We start from the raw sequence: 13,040 nt of genomic DNA, 5'->3' as shown, positions 1-13,040 counted from the left end.
GGCGCGACGTCAAGCTCTAAATAAGGCTGTCACTAGCGTGAGCGTTGCGTGAGCGTCGTGTAAAGTCGGAAAAGTCGTCTGCATTGGTGAGTGCCATGTTTGGGGAGCGTTTCGTAGTTTGCGCAGTGCAATGGAGACGCGGAAACGTGTTGTGGCCCAGTCTTTTGCAGTTGGACGACAAGAGTGGTACACAGTAGTAAAGTGCGAGGCAGTGAGTTGGCATGAACAGTCGAGTGCACAATGGGGCTTCAGATGTGCGAACACGGGAAGGTTGCAGCCCCTCGCTGCCTGCAGACACCGAGCAGCCACACTAGGTGGGCGGCCTAAGCCGTAGGCGAAATGTGCTCACTCGCTTGGGCGCGACGTCAAGCTCTAAATAAGGCTGTCACTAGCGTGAGCGTTGCGTGAGCGTCGTGTAAAGTCGGAAAAGTCGTCTGCATTGGTGAGTGCCATGTTTGGGGAGCGTTTCGTAGTTTGCGCAGTGCAATGGAGACGCGGAAACGTGTTGTGGCCCAGTCTTTTGCAGTTGGACGACAAGAGTGGTACACAGTAGTAAAGTGCGAGGCAGTGAGTTGGCATGAACAGTCGAGTGCACAATGGGGCTTCAGATGTGCGAACACGGGAAGGTTGCAGCCCCTCGCTGCCTGCAGACACCGAGCAGCCACACTAGGTGGGCGGCCTAAGCCGTAGGCGAAATGTGCTCACTCGCTTGGGCGCGACGTCAAGCTCTAAATAAGGCTGTCACTAGCGTGAGCGTTGCGTGAGCGTCGTGTAAAGTCGGAAAAGTCGTCTGCATTGGTGAGTGCCATGTTTGGGGAGCGTTTCGTAGTTTGCGCAGTGCAATGGAGACGCGGAAACGTGTTGTGGCCCAGTCTTTTGCAGTTGGACGACAAGAGTGGTACACAGTAGTAAAGTGCGAGGCAGTGAGTTGGCATGAACAGTCGAGTGCACAATGGGGCTTCAGATGTGCTTGTTACCTGAGGCGCGGTGTGATTGCCGACAAGGAGTGAAAACGGAGCAATTTGTGACTGTCCTTTCGAGAAATGGCTCTGAGCACTATGGGTCTCAACTGCTGTGGTCATCAGTCGACAGTCCTTTCAATTTAAGACGTTAAATACAGACGGAATTTGTAGTCGTAACACCAGAACATCGAAACTACTTGGAACTCATGTGTATATGAACGTGACCACGCCTTTGTACACTGGTCCCTTCACCCCTACAAACCAACCAACCATCAGGTCCGTGCACTTCAGAGTAGCAAAGAAAGGAAAACAGCGCAGCTCTGTTGCGCTTGGGGGCGTAGCTCAGTTGGTAGAGCGTTCGCTTTGCATGTGAAAGGTCCCGGGTTCAAGCCCCGGCGCCTCCATGTTTTGTGGACAGTGCATGGTAAGTGTTGGTCGCGGCGAGCCTAAAGACACGCAAGATGTTGCAAAGCCAGCGTCACAGACTCATATGATGTATACTGACGTAAGGTGCGCTAGACGTAAATGTGAGGACCGGCTGTTGTCGAGGTGTCATCGACTGCAAATCTGTCTTAGGTATAACGGCCTAACCTCAATGAAGTCTAGAGAGTGGACAACACGTCCGTCTTACTCAGAGTGGTGGCCGAACGCTATTTTCGACGTTGTGCGTGCCACTTTAATTTTGGCCAACTACGATTCGATACAGAATGCAGAAAACCTGAAAGACACCCTCGCGGCCACATTGAGAGTAGTGTTTGTCTGCGGAATAATGAGAGTGCAAGGGTCTGTGGTATTGATATGGTTGTATGTAGCACTATTTGTCATCAGGGGGCGTAGCTCAGATGGTAGAGCGCTCGCTTAGCATGCGAGAGGTACTGGGATCGATACCCAGCGCCTCCAGAATTTTTAACACACCAACATGTCCACACTGCCATGCAAGTGGAATAATTCACAGCCAGCGAATGTGTCAAGGCAGATACGAGCGAACGATTAGCAGCCACAATTGGCAAGCGTACTGTTACGCGCAAGAAGCACCCTCCTCCCACCGCTACACTGAATTTAGAAACAGTACAAGTCCTCCCTTAAGATTCTCAAACCTATGTCGGAAAGATCTGCCTTGCGCCGAGTTCACAAAAATCCCACTGCACATTCCCATTCTTTACGTGCAGTCGGCTGCTACTGGTGTTGCTAGTTGTGACTGCTGATGACAGATGCCGTAGCAATCAATTCATGGAGTGAGTTGTATGTTTTGCGATACTCTGTCTCTGACAAGCAAGCAGAGGTGACATAGGCGCGAACACGGGAAGGTTGCAGCCCCTCGCTGCCTGCAGACACCGAGCAGCCACACTAGTTGGGCGGCCTAAGCCGTAGGCGAAATGTGCTCACTCGCTTGGGCGCGACGTCAAGCTCTAAATAAGGCTGTCACTAGCGTGAGCGTTGCGTGAGCGTCGTGTAAAGTCGGAAAAGTCGTCTGCATTGGTGAGTGCCATGTTTGGGGAGCGTTTCGTAGTTTGCGCAGTGCAATGGAGACGCGGAAACGTGTTGTGGCCCAGTCTTTTGCAGTTGGACGACAAGAGTGGTACACAGTAGTAAAGTGCGAGGCAGTGAGTTGGCATGAACAGTCGAGTGCACAATGGGGCTTCAGATGTGCGAACACGGGAAGGTTGCAGCCCCTCGCTGCCTGCAGACACCGAGCAGCCACACTAGGTGGGCGGCCTAAGCCGTAGGCGAAATGTGCTCACTCGCTTGGGCGCGACGTCAAGCTCTAAATAAGGCTGTCACTAGCGTGAGCGTTGCGTGAGCGTCGTGTAAAGTCGGAAAAGTCGTCTGCATTGGTGAGTGCCATGTTTGGGGAGCGTTTCGTAGTTTGCGCAGTGCAATGGAGACGCGGAAACGTGTTGTGGCCCAGTCTTTTGCAGTTGGACGACAAGAGTGGTACACAGTAGTAAAGTGCGAGGCAGTGAGTTGGCATGAACAGTCGAGTGCACAATGGGGCTTCAGATGTGCGAACACGGGAAGGTTGCAGCCCCTCGCTGCCTGCAGACACCGAGCAGCCACACTAGGTGGGCGGCCTAAGCCGTAGGCGAAATGTGCTCACTCGCTTGGGCGCGACGTCAAGCTCTAAATAAGGCTGTCACTAGCGTGAGCGTTGCGTGAGCGTCGTGTAAAGTCGGAAAAGTCGTCTGCATTGGTGAGTGCCATGTTTGGGGAGCGTTTCGTAGTTTGCGCAGTGCAATGGAGACGCGGAAACGTGTTGTGGCCCAGTCTTTTGCAGTTGGACGACAAGAGTGGTACACAGTAGTAAAGTGCGAGGCAGTGAGTTGGCATGAACAGTCGAGTGCACAATGGGGCTTCAGATGTGCTTGTTACCTGAGGCGCGGTGTGATTGCCGACAAGGAGTGAAAACGGAGCAATTTGTGACTGTCCTTTCGAGAAATGGCTCTGAGCACTATGGGTCTCAACTGCTGTGGTCATCAGTCGACAGTCCTTTCAATTTAAGACGTTAAATACAGACGGAATTTGTAGTCGTAACACCAGAACATCGAAACTACTTGGAACTCATGTGTATATGAACGTGACCACGCCTTTGTACACTGGTCCCTTCACCCCTACAAACCAACCAACCATCAGGTCCGTGCACTTCAGAGTAGCAAAGAAAGGAAAACAGCGCAGCTCTGTTGCGCTTGGGGGCGTAGCTCAGTTGGTAGAGCGTTCGCTTTGCATGTGAAAGGTCCCGGGTTCAAGCCCCGGCGCCTCCATGTTTTGTGGACAGTGCATGGTAAGTGTTGGTCGCGGCGAGCCTAAAGACACGCAAGATGTTGCAAAGCCAGCGTCACAGACTCATATGATGTATACTGACGTAAGGAGCGCTAGACGTAAATGTGAGGACCGGCTGTTGTCGAGGTGTCATCGACTGCAAATCTGTCTTAGGTATAACGGCCTAACCTCAATGAAGTCTAGAGAGTGGACAACACGTCCGTCTTACTCAGAGTGGTGGCCGAACGCTATTTTCGACGTTGTGCGTGCCACTTTAATTTTGGCCAACTACGATTCGATACAGAATGCAGAAAACCTGAAAGACACCCTCGCGGCCACATTGAGAGTAGTGTTTGTCTGCGGAATAATGAGAGTGCAAGGGTCTGTGGTATTGATATGGTTGTATGTAGCACTATTTGTCATCAGGGGGCGTAGCTCAGATGGTAGAGCGCTCGCTTAGCATGCGAGAGGTACTGGGATCGATACCCAGCGCCTCCAGAATTTTTAACACACCAACATGTCCACACTGCCATGCAAGTGGAATAATTCACAGCCAGCGAATGTGTCAAGGCAGATACGAGCGAACGATTAGCAGCCACAATTGGCAAGCGTACTGTTACGCGCAAGAAGCACCCTCCTCCCACCGCTACACTGAATTTAGAAACAGTACAAGTCCTCCCTTAAGATTCTCAAACCTATGTCGGAAAGATCTGCCTTGCGCCGAGTTCACAAAAATCCCACTGCACATTCCCATTCTTTACGTGCAGTCGGCTGCTACTGGTGTTGCTAGTTGTGACTGCTGATGACAGATGCCGTAGCAATCAATTCATGGAGTGAGTTGTATGTTTTGCGATACTCTGTCTCTGACAAGCAAGCAGAGGTGACATAGGCGCGAACACGGGAAGGTTGCAGCCCCTCGCTGCCTGCAGACACCGAGCAGCCACACTAGTTGGGCGGCCTAAGCCGTAGGCGAAATGTGCTCACTCGCTTGGGCGCGACGTCAAGCTCTAAATAAGGCTGTCACTAGCGTGAGCGTTGCGTGAGCGTCGTGTAAAGTCGGAAAAGTCGTCTGCATTGGTGAGTGCCATGTTTGGGGAGCGTTTCGTAGTTTGCGCAGTGCAATGGAGACGCGGAAACGTGTTGTGGCCCAGTCTTTTGCAGTTGGACGACAAGAGTGGTACACAGTAGTAAAGTGCGAGGCAGTGAGTTGGCATGAACAGTCGAGTGCACAATGGGGCTTCAGATGTGCGAACACGGGAAGGTTGCAGCCCCTCGCTGCCTGCAGACACCGAGCAGCCACACTAGGTGGGCGGCCTAAGCCGTAGGCGAAATGTGCTCACTCGCTTGGGCGCGACGTCAAGCTCTAAATAAGGCTGTCACTAGCGTGAGCGTTGCGTGAGCGTCGTGTAAAGTCGGAAAAGTCGTCTGCATTGGTGAGTGCCATGTTTGGGGAGCGTTTCGTAGTTTGCGCAGTGCAATGGAGACGCGGAAACGTGTTGTGGCCCAGTCTTTTGCAGTTGGACGACAAGAGTGGTACACAGTAGTAAAGTGCGAGGCAGTGAGTTGGCATGAACAGTCGAGTGCACAATGGGGCTTCAGATGTGCGAACACGGGAAGGTTGCAGCCCCTCGCTGCCTGCAGACACCGAGCAGCCACACTAGGTGGGCGGCCTAAGCCGTAGGCGAAATGTGCTCACTCGCTTGGGCGCGACGTCAAGCTCTAAATAAGGCTGTCACTAGCGTGAGCGTTGCGTGAGCGTCGTGTAAAGTCGGAAAAGTCGTCTGCATTGGTGAGTGCCATGTTTGGGGAGCGTTTCGTAGTTTGCGCAGTGCAATGGAGACGCGGAAACGTGTTGTGGCCCAGTCTTTTGCAGTTGGACGACAAGAGTGGTACACAGTAGTAAAGTGCGAGGCAGTGAGTTGGCATGAACAGTCGAGTGCACAATGGGGCTTCAGATGTGCTTGTTACCTGAGGCGCGGTGTGATTGCCGACAAGGAGTGAAAACGGAGCAATTTGTGACTGTCCTTTCGAGAAATGGCTCTGAGCACTATGGGTCTCAACTGCTGTGGTCATCAGTCGACAGTCCTTTCAATTTAAGACGTTAAATACAGACGGAATTTGTAGTCGTAACACCAGAACATCGAAACTACTTGGAACTCATGTGTATATGAACGTGACCACGCCTTTGTACACTGGTCCCTTCACCCCTACAAACCAACCAACCATCAGGTCCGTGCACTTCAGAGTAGCAAAGAAAGGAAAACAGCGCAGCTCTGTTGCGCTTGGGGGCGTAGCTCAGTTGGTAGAGCGTTCGCTTTGCATGCGAAAGGTCCCGGGTTCAAGCCCCGGCGCCTCCATGTTTTGTGGACAGTGCATGGTAAGTGTTGGTCGCGGCGAGCCTAAAGACACGCAAGATGTTGCAAAGCCAGCGTCACAGACTCATATGATGTATACTGACGTAAGGAGCGCTAGACGTAAATGTGAGGACCGGCTGTTGTCGAGGTGTCATCGACTGCAAATCTGTCTTAGGTATAACGGCCTAACCTCAATGAAGTCTAGAGAGTGGACAACACGTCCGTCTTACTCAGAGTGGTGGCCGAACGCTATTTTCGACGTTGTGCGTGCCACTTTAATTTTGGCCAACTACGATTCGATACAGAATGCAGAAAACCTGAAAGACACCCTCGCGGCCACATTGAGAGTAGTGTTTGTCTGCGGAATAATGAGAGTGCAAGGGTCTGTGGTATTGATATGGTTGTATGTAGCACTATTTGTCATCAGGGGGCGTAGCTCAGATGGTAGAGCGCTCGCTTAGCATGCGAGAGGTACTGGGATCGATACCCAGCGCCTCCAGAATTTTTAACACACCAACATGTCCACACTGCCATGCAAGTGGAATAATTCACAGCCAGCGAATGTGTCAAGGCAGATACGAGCGAACGATTAGCAGCCACAATTGGCAAGCGTACTGTTACGCGCAAGAAGCACCCTCCTCCCACCGCTACACTGAATTTAGAAACAGTACAAGTCCTCCCTTAAGATTCTCAAACCTATGTCGGAAAGATCTGCCTTGCGCCGAGTTCACAAAAATCCCACTGCACATTCCCATTCTTTACGTGCAGTCGGCTGCTACTGGTGTTGCTAGTTGTGACTGCTGATGACAGATGCCGTAGCAATCAATTCATGGAGTGAGTTGTATGTTTTGCGATACTCTGTCTCTGACAAGCAAGCAGAGGTGACATAGGCGCGAACACGGGAAGGTTGCAGCCCCTCGCTGCCTGCAGACACCGAGCAGCCACACTAGTTGGGCGGCCTAAGCCGTAGGCGAAATGTGCTCACTCGCTTGGGCGCGACGTCAAGCTCTAAATAAGGCTGTCACTAGCGTGAGCGTTGCGTGAGCGTCGTGTAAAGTCGGAAAAGTCGTCTGCATTGGTGAGTGCCATGTTTGGGGAGCGTTTCGTAGTTTGCGCAGTGCAATGGAGACGCGGAAACGTGTTGTGGCCCAGTCTTTTGCAGTTGGACGACAAGAGTGGTACACAGTAGTAAAGTGCGAGGCAGTGAGTTGGCATGAACAGTCGAGTGCACAATGGGGCTTCAGATGTGCGAACACGGGAAGGTTGCAGCCCCTCGCTGCCTGCAGACACCGAGCAGCCACACTAGGTGGGCGGCCTAAGCCGTAGGCGAAATGTGCTCACTCGCTTGGGCGCGACGTCAAGCTCTAAATAAGGCTGTCACTAGCGTGAGCGTTGCGTGAGCGTCGTGTAAAGTCGGAAAAGTCGTCTGCATTGGTGAGTGCCATGTTTGGGGAGCGTTTCGTAGTTTGCGCAGTGCAATGGAGACGCGGAAACGTGTTGTGGCCCAGTCTTTTGCAGTTGGACGACAAGAGTGGTACACAGTAGTAAAGTGCGAGGCAGTGAGTTGGCATGAACAGTCGAGTGCACAATGGGGCTTCAGATGTGCGAACACGGGAAGGTTGCAGCCCCTCGCTGCCTGCAGACACCGAGCAGCCACACTAGGTGGGCGGCCTAAGCCGTAGGCGAAATGTGCTCACTCGCTTGGGCGCGACGTCAAGCTCTAAATAAGGCTGTCACTAGCGTGAGCGTTGCGTGAGCGTCGTGTAAAGTCGGAAAAGTCGTCTGCATTGGTGAGTGCCATGTTTGGGGAGCGTTTCGTAGTTTGCGCAGTGCAATGGAGACGCGGAAACGTGTTGTGGCCCAGTCTTTTGCAGTTGGACGACAAGAGTGGTACACAGTAGTAAAGTGCGAGGCAGTGAGTTGGCATGAACAGTCGAGTGCACAATGGGGCTTCAGATGTGCTTGTTACCTGAGGCGCGGTGTGATTGCCGACAAGGAGTGAAAACGGAGCAATTTGTGACTGTCCTTTCGAGAAATGGCTCTGAGCACTATGGGTCTCAACTGCTGTGGTCATCAGTCGACAGTCCTTTCAATTTAAGACGTTAAATACAGACGGAATTTGTAGTCGTAACACCAGAACATCGAAACTACTTGGAACTCATGTGTATATGAACGTGACCACGCCTTTGTACACTGGTCCCTTCACCCCTACAAACCAACCAACCATCAGGTCCGTGCACTTCAGAGTAGCAAAGAAAGGAAAACAGCGCAGCTCTGTTGCGCTTGGGGGCGTAGCTCAGTTGGTAGAGCGTTCGCTTTGCATGTGAAAGGTCCCGGGTTCAAGCCCCGGCGCCTCCATGTTTTGTGGACAGTGCATGGTAAGTGTTGGTCGCGGCGAGCCTAAAGACACGCAAGATGTTGCAAAGCCAGCGTCACAGACTCATATGATGTATACTGACGTAAGGAGCGCTAGACGTAAATGTGAGGACCGGCTGTTGTCGAGGTGTCATCGACTGCAAATCTGTCTTAGGTATAACGGCCTAACCTCAATGAAGTCTAGAGAGTGGACAACACGTCCGTCTTACTCAGAGTGGTGGCCGAACGCTATTTTCGACGTTGTGCGTGCCACTTTAATTTTGGCCAACTACGATTCGATACAGAATGCAGAAAACCTGAAAGACACCCTCGCGGCCACATTGAGAGTAGTGTTTGTCTGCGGAATAATGAGAGTGCAAGGGTCTGTGGTATTGATATGGTTGTATGTAGCACTATTTGTCATCAGGGGGCGTAGCTCAGATGGTAGAGCGCTCGCTTAGCATGCGAGAGGTACTGGGATCGATACCCAGCGCCTCCAGAATTTTTAACACACCAACATGTCCACACTGCCATGCAAGTGGAATAATTCACAGCCAGCGAATGTGTCAAGGCAGATACGAGCGAACGATTAGCAGCCACAATTGGCAAGCGTACTGTTACGCGCAAGAAGCACCCTCCTCCCACCGCTACACTGAATTTAGAAACAGTACAAGTCCTCCCTTAAGATTCTCAAACCTATGTCGGAAAGATCTGCCTTGCGCCGAGTTCACAAAAATCCCACTGCACATTCCCATTCTTTACGTGCAGTCGGCTGCTACTGGTGTTGCTAGTTGTGACTGCTGATGACAGATGCCGTAGCAATCAATTCATGGAGTGAGTTGTATGTTTTGCGATACTCTGTCTCTGACAAGCAAGCAGAGGTGACATAGGCGCGAACACGGGAAGGTTGCAGCCCCTCGCTGCCTGCAGACACCGAGCAGCCACACTAGTTGGGCGGCCTAAGCCGTAGGCGAAATGTGCTCACTCGCTTGGGCGCGACGTCAAGCTCTAAATAAGGCTGTCACTAGCGTGAGCGTTGCGTGAGCGTCGTGTAAAGTCGGAAAAGTCGTCTGCATTGGTGAGTGCCATGTTTGGGGAGCGTTTCGTAGTTTGCGCAGTGCAATGGAGACGCGGAAACGTGTTGTGGCCCAGTCTTTTGCAGTTGGACGACAAGAGTGGTACACAGTAGTAAAGTGCGAGGCAGTGAGTTGGCATGAACAGTCGAGTGCACAATGGGGCTTCAGATGTGCGAACACGGGAAGGTTGCAGCCCCTCGCTGCCTGCAGACACCGAGCAGCCACACTAGGTGGGCGGCCTAAGCCGTAGGCGAAATGTGCTCACTCGCTTGGGCGCGACGTCAAGCTCTAAATAAGGCTGTCACTAGCGTGAGCGTTGCGTGAGCGTCGTGTAAAGTCGGAAAAGTCGTCTGCATTGGTGAGTGCCATGTTTGGGGAGCGTTTCGTAGTTTGCGCAGTGCAATGGAGACGCGGAAACGTGTTGTGGCCCAGTCTTTTGCAGTTGGACGACAAGAGTGGTACACAGTAGTAAAGTGCGAGGCAGTGAGTTGGCATGAACAGTCGAGTGCACAATGGGGCTTCAGATGTGCGAACACGGGAAGGTTGCAGCCCCTCGCTGCCTGCAGACACCGAGCAGCCACACTAGGTGGGCGGCCTAAGCCGTAGGCGAAATGTGCTCACTCGCTTGGGCGCGACGTCAAGCTCTAAATAAGGCTGTCACTAGCGTGAGCGTTGCGTGAGCGTCGTGTAAAGTCGGAAAAGTCGTCTGCATTGGTGAGTGCCATGTTTGGGGAGCGTTTCGTAGTTTGCGCAGTGCAATGGAGACGCGGAAACGTGTTGTGGCCCAGTCTTTTGCAGTTGGACGACAAGAGTGGTACACAGTAGTAAAGTGCGAGGCAGTGAGTTGGCATGAACAGTCGAGTGCACAATGGGGCTTCAGATGTGCTTGTTACCTGAGGCGCGGTGTGATTGCCGACAAGGAGTGAAAACGGAGCAATTTGTGACTGTCCTTTCGAGAAATGGCTCTGAGCACTATGGGTCTCAACTGCTGTGGTCATCAGTCGACAGTCCTTTCAATTTAAGACGTTAAATACAGACGGAATTTGTAGTCGTAACACCAGAACATCGAAACTACTTGGAACTCATGTGTATATGAACGTGACCACGCCTTTGTACACTGGTCCCTTCACCCCTACAAACCAACCAACCATCAGGTCCGTGCACTTCAGAGTAGCAAAGAAAGGAAAACAGCGCAGCTCTGTTGCGCTTGGGGGCGTAGCTCAGTTGGTAGAGCGTTCGCTTTGCATGCGAAAGGTCCCGGGTTCAAGCCCCGGCGCCTCCATGTTTTGTGGACAGTGCATGGTAAGTGTTGGTCGCGGCGAGCCTAAAGACACGCAAGATGTTGCAAAGCCAGCGTCACAGACTCATATGATGTATACTGACGTAAGGAGCGCTAGACGTAAATGTGAGGACCGGCTGTTGTCGAGGTGTCATCGACTGCAAATCTGTCTTAGGTATAACGGCCTAACCTCAATGAAGTCTAGAGAGTGGACAACACGTCCGTCTTACTCAGAGTGGTGGCCGAACGCTATTTTCGACGTTGTGCGTGCCACTTTAATTTTGGCCAACTACGATTCGATACAGAATGCAGAAAACCTGAAAGACACCCTCGCGGCCACATTGAGAGTAGTGTTTGTCTGCGGAATAATGAGAGTGCAAGGGTCTGTGGTATTGATATGGTTGTATGTAGCACTATTTGTCATCAGGGGGCGTAGCTCAGATGGTAGAGCGCTCGCTTAGCATGCGAGAGGTACTGGGATCGATACCCAGCGCCTCCAGAATTTTTAACACACCAACATGTCCACACTGCCATGCAAGTGGAATAATTCACAGCCAGCGAATGTGTCAAGGCAGATACGAGCGAACGATTAGCAGCCACAATTGGCAAGCGTACTGTTACGCGCAAGAAGCACCCTCCTCCCACCGCTACACTGAATTTAGAAACAGTACAAGTCCTCCCTTAAGATTCTCAAACCTATGTCGGAAAGATCTGCCTTGCGCCGAGTTCACAAAAATCCCACTGCACATTCCCATTCTTTACGTGCAGTCGGCTGCTACTGGTGTTGCTAGTTGTGACTGCTGATGACAGATGCCGTAGCAATCAATTCATGGAGTGAGTTGTATGTTTTGCGATACTCTGTCTCTGACAAGCAAGCAGAGGTGACATAGGCGCGAACACGGGAAGGTTGCAGCCCCTCGCTGCCTGCAGACACCGAGCAGCCACACTAGTTGGGCGGCCTAAGCCGTAGGCGAAATGTGCTCACTCGCTTGGGCGCGACGTCAAGCTCTAAATAAGGCTGTCACTAGCGTGAGCGTTGCGTGAGCGTCGTGTAAAGTCGGAAAAGTCGTCTGCATTGGTGAGTGCCATGTTTGGGGAGCGTTTCGTAGTTTGCGCAGTGCAATGGAGACGCGGAAACGTGTTGTGGCCCAGTCTTTTGCAGTTGGACGACAAGAGTGGTACACAGTAGTAAAGTGCGAGGCAGTGAGTTGGCATGAACAGTCGAGTGCACAATGGGGCTTCAGATGTGCTTGTTACCTGAGGCGCGGTGTGATTGCCGACAAGGAGTGAAAACGGAGCAATTTGTGACTGTCCTTTCGAGAAATGGCTCTGAGCACTATGGGTCTCAACTGCTGTGGTCATCAGTCGACAGTCCTTTCAATTTAAGACGTTAAATACAGACGGAATTTGTAGTCGTAACACCAGAACATCGAAACTACTTGGAACTCATGTGTATATGAACGTGACCACGCCTTTGTACACTGGTCCCTTCACCCCTACAAACCAACCAACCATCAGGTCCGTGCACTTCAGAGTAGCAAAGAAAGGAAAACAGCGCAGCTCTGTTGCGCTTGGGGGCGTAGCTCAGTTGGTAGAGCGTTCGCTTTGCATGTGAAAGGTCCCGGGTTCAAGCCCCGGCGCCTCCATGTTTTGTGGACAGTGCATGGTAAGTGTTGGTCGCGGCGAGCCTAAAGACACGCAAGATGTTGCAAAGCCAGCGTCACAGACTCATATGATGTATACTGACGTAAGGAGCGCTAGACGTAAATGTGAGGACCGGCTGTTGTCGAGGTGTCATCGACTGCAAATCTGTCTTAGGTATAACGGCCTAACCTCAATGAAGTCTAGAGAGTGGACAACACGTCCGTCTTACTCAGAGTGGTGGCCGAACGCTATTTTCGACGTTGTGCGTGCCACTTTAATTTTGGCCAACTACGATTCGATACAGAATGCAGAAAACCTGAAAGACACCCTCGCGGCCACATTGAGAGTAGTGTTTGTCTGCGGAATAATGAGAGTGCAAGGGTCTGTGGTATTGATATGGTTGTATGTAGCACTATTTGTCATCAGGGGGCGTAGCTCAGATGGTAGAGCGCTCGCTTAGCATGCGAGAGGTACTGGGATCGATACCCAGCGCCTCCAGAATTTTTAACACACCAACATGTCCACACTGCCATGCAAGTGGAATAATTCACAGCCAGCGAATGTGTCAAGGCAGATACGAGCGAACGATTAGCAGCCACAATTGGCAAGCGTA

At 51.9% G+C, this 13,040-nt stretch overlaps 12 non-coding genes across 12 annotated transcripts; all 12 read left to right on the top strand.

The window, feature by feature from the left end:
* Positions 1-1,293: 1,293 nt before the first annotated feature.
* On the top strand, positions 1,294-1,366 carry Trnaa-ugc (transfer RNA alanine (anticodon UGC)). Its single transcript has one exon. It is a non-coding gene; the product is annotated as a tRNA-Ala (tRNA).
* Positions 1,367-1,789: 423 nt separating this feature from the next.
* Trnaa-agc (transfer RNA alanine (anticodon AGC)) lies at positions 1,790-1,862 on the top strand. Its single transcript has one exon. It is a non-coding gene; the product is annotated as a tRNA-Ala (tRNA).
* A 1,786-nt stretch (positions 1,863-3,648) lies between these two features.
* On the top strand, positions 3,649-3,721 carry Trnaa-ugc (transfer RNA alanine (anticodon UGC)). The gene has a single exon. It is a non-coding gene; the product is annotated as a tRNA-Ala (tRNA).
* Positions 3,722-4,144: 423 nt separating this feature from the next.
* Positions 4,145-4,217, top strand: Trnaa-agc (transfer RNA alanine (anticodon AGC)). The gene has a single exon. It is a non-coding gene; the product is annotated as a tRNA-Ala (tRNA).
* A 1,786-nt stretch (positions 4,218-6,003) lies between these two features.
* On the top strand, positions 6,004-6,076 carry Trnaa-ugc (transfer RNA alanine (anticodon UGC)). Its single transcript has one exon. It is a non-coding gene; the product is annotated as a tRNA-Ala (tRNA).
* Positions 6,077-6,499: 423 nt separating this feature from the next.
* On the top strand, positions 6,500-6,572 carry Trnaa-agc (transfer RNA alanine (anticodon AGC)). Its single transcript has one exon. It is a non-coding gene; the product is annotated as a tRNA-Ala (tRNA).
* A 1,786-nt stretch (positions 6,573-8,358) lies between these two features.
* Trnaa-ugc (transfer RNA alanine (anticodon UGC)) lies at positions 8,359-8,431 on the top strand. Its single transcript has one exon. It is a non-coding gene; the product is annotated as a tRNA-Ala (tRNA).
* A 423-nt stretch (positions 8,432-8,854) lies between these two features.
* On the top strand, positions 8,855-8,927 carry Trnaa-agc (transfer RNA alanine (anticodon AGC)). The gene has a single exon. It is a non-coding gene; the product is annotated as a tRNA-Ala (tRNA).
* Positions 8,928-10,713: 1,786 nt separating this feature from the next.
* Trnaa-ugc (transfer RNA alanine (anticodon UGC)) lies at positions 10,714-10,786 on the top strand. The gene has a single exon. It is a non-coding gene; the product is annotated as a tRNA-Ala (tRNA).
* Positions 10,787-11,209: 423 nt separating this feature from the next.
* Trnaa-agc (transfer RNA alanine (anticodon AGC)) lies at positions 11,210-11,282 on the top strand. The gene has a single exon. It is a non-coding gene; the product is annotated as a tRNA-Ala (tRNA).
* A 1,074-nt stretch (positions 11,283-12,356) lies between these two features.
* Trnaa-ugc (transfer RNA alanine (anticodon UGC)) lies at positions 12,357-12,429 on the top strand. The gene has a single exon. It is a non-coding gene; the product is annotated as a tRNA-Ala (tRNA).
* Positions 12,430-12,852: 423 nt separating this feature from the next.
* On the top strand, positions 12,853-12,925 carry Trnaa-agc (transfer RNA alanine (anticodon AGC)). The gene has a single exon. It is a non-coding gene; the product is annotated as a tRNA-Ala (tRNA).
* The last annotated feature ends 115 nt before the right edge of the window (positions 12,926-13,040 follow it).

The sequence above is a fragment of the Schistocerca cancellata genome, unplaced genomic scaffold (genome assembly GCF_023864275.1).
Source record: "Schistocerca cancellata isolate TAMUIC-IGC-003103 unplaced genomic scaffold, iqSchCanc2.1 HiC_scaffold_1045, whole genome shotgun sequence".
In the NCBI taxonomy this organism is placed as follows: Eukaryota; Metazoa; Arthropoda; class Insecta; order Orthoptera; family Acrididae; genus Schistocerca; species Schistocerca cancellata.
The sequence above is the reverse complement of the archived record's forward strand: the minus strand, read 5'-3'. Positions and strand labels throughout refer to the sequence as shown.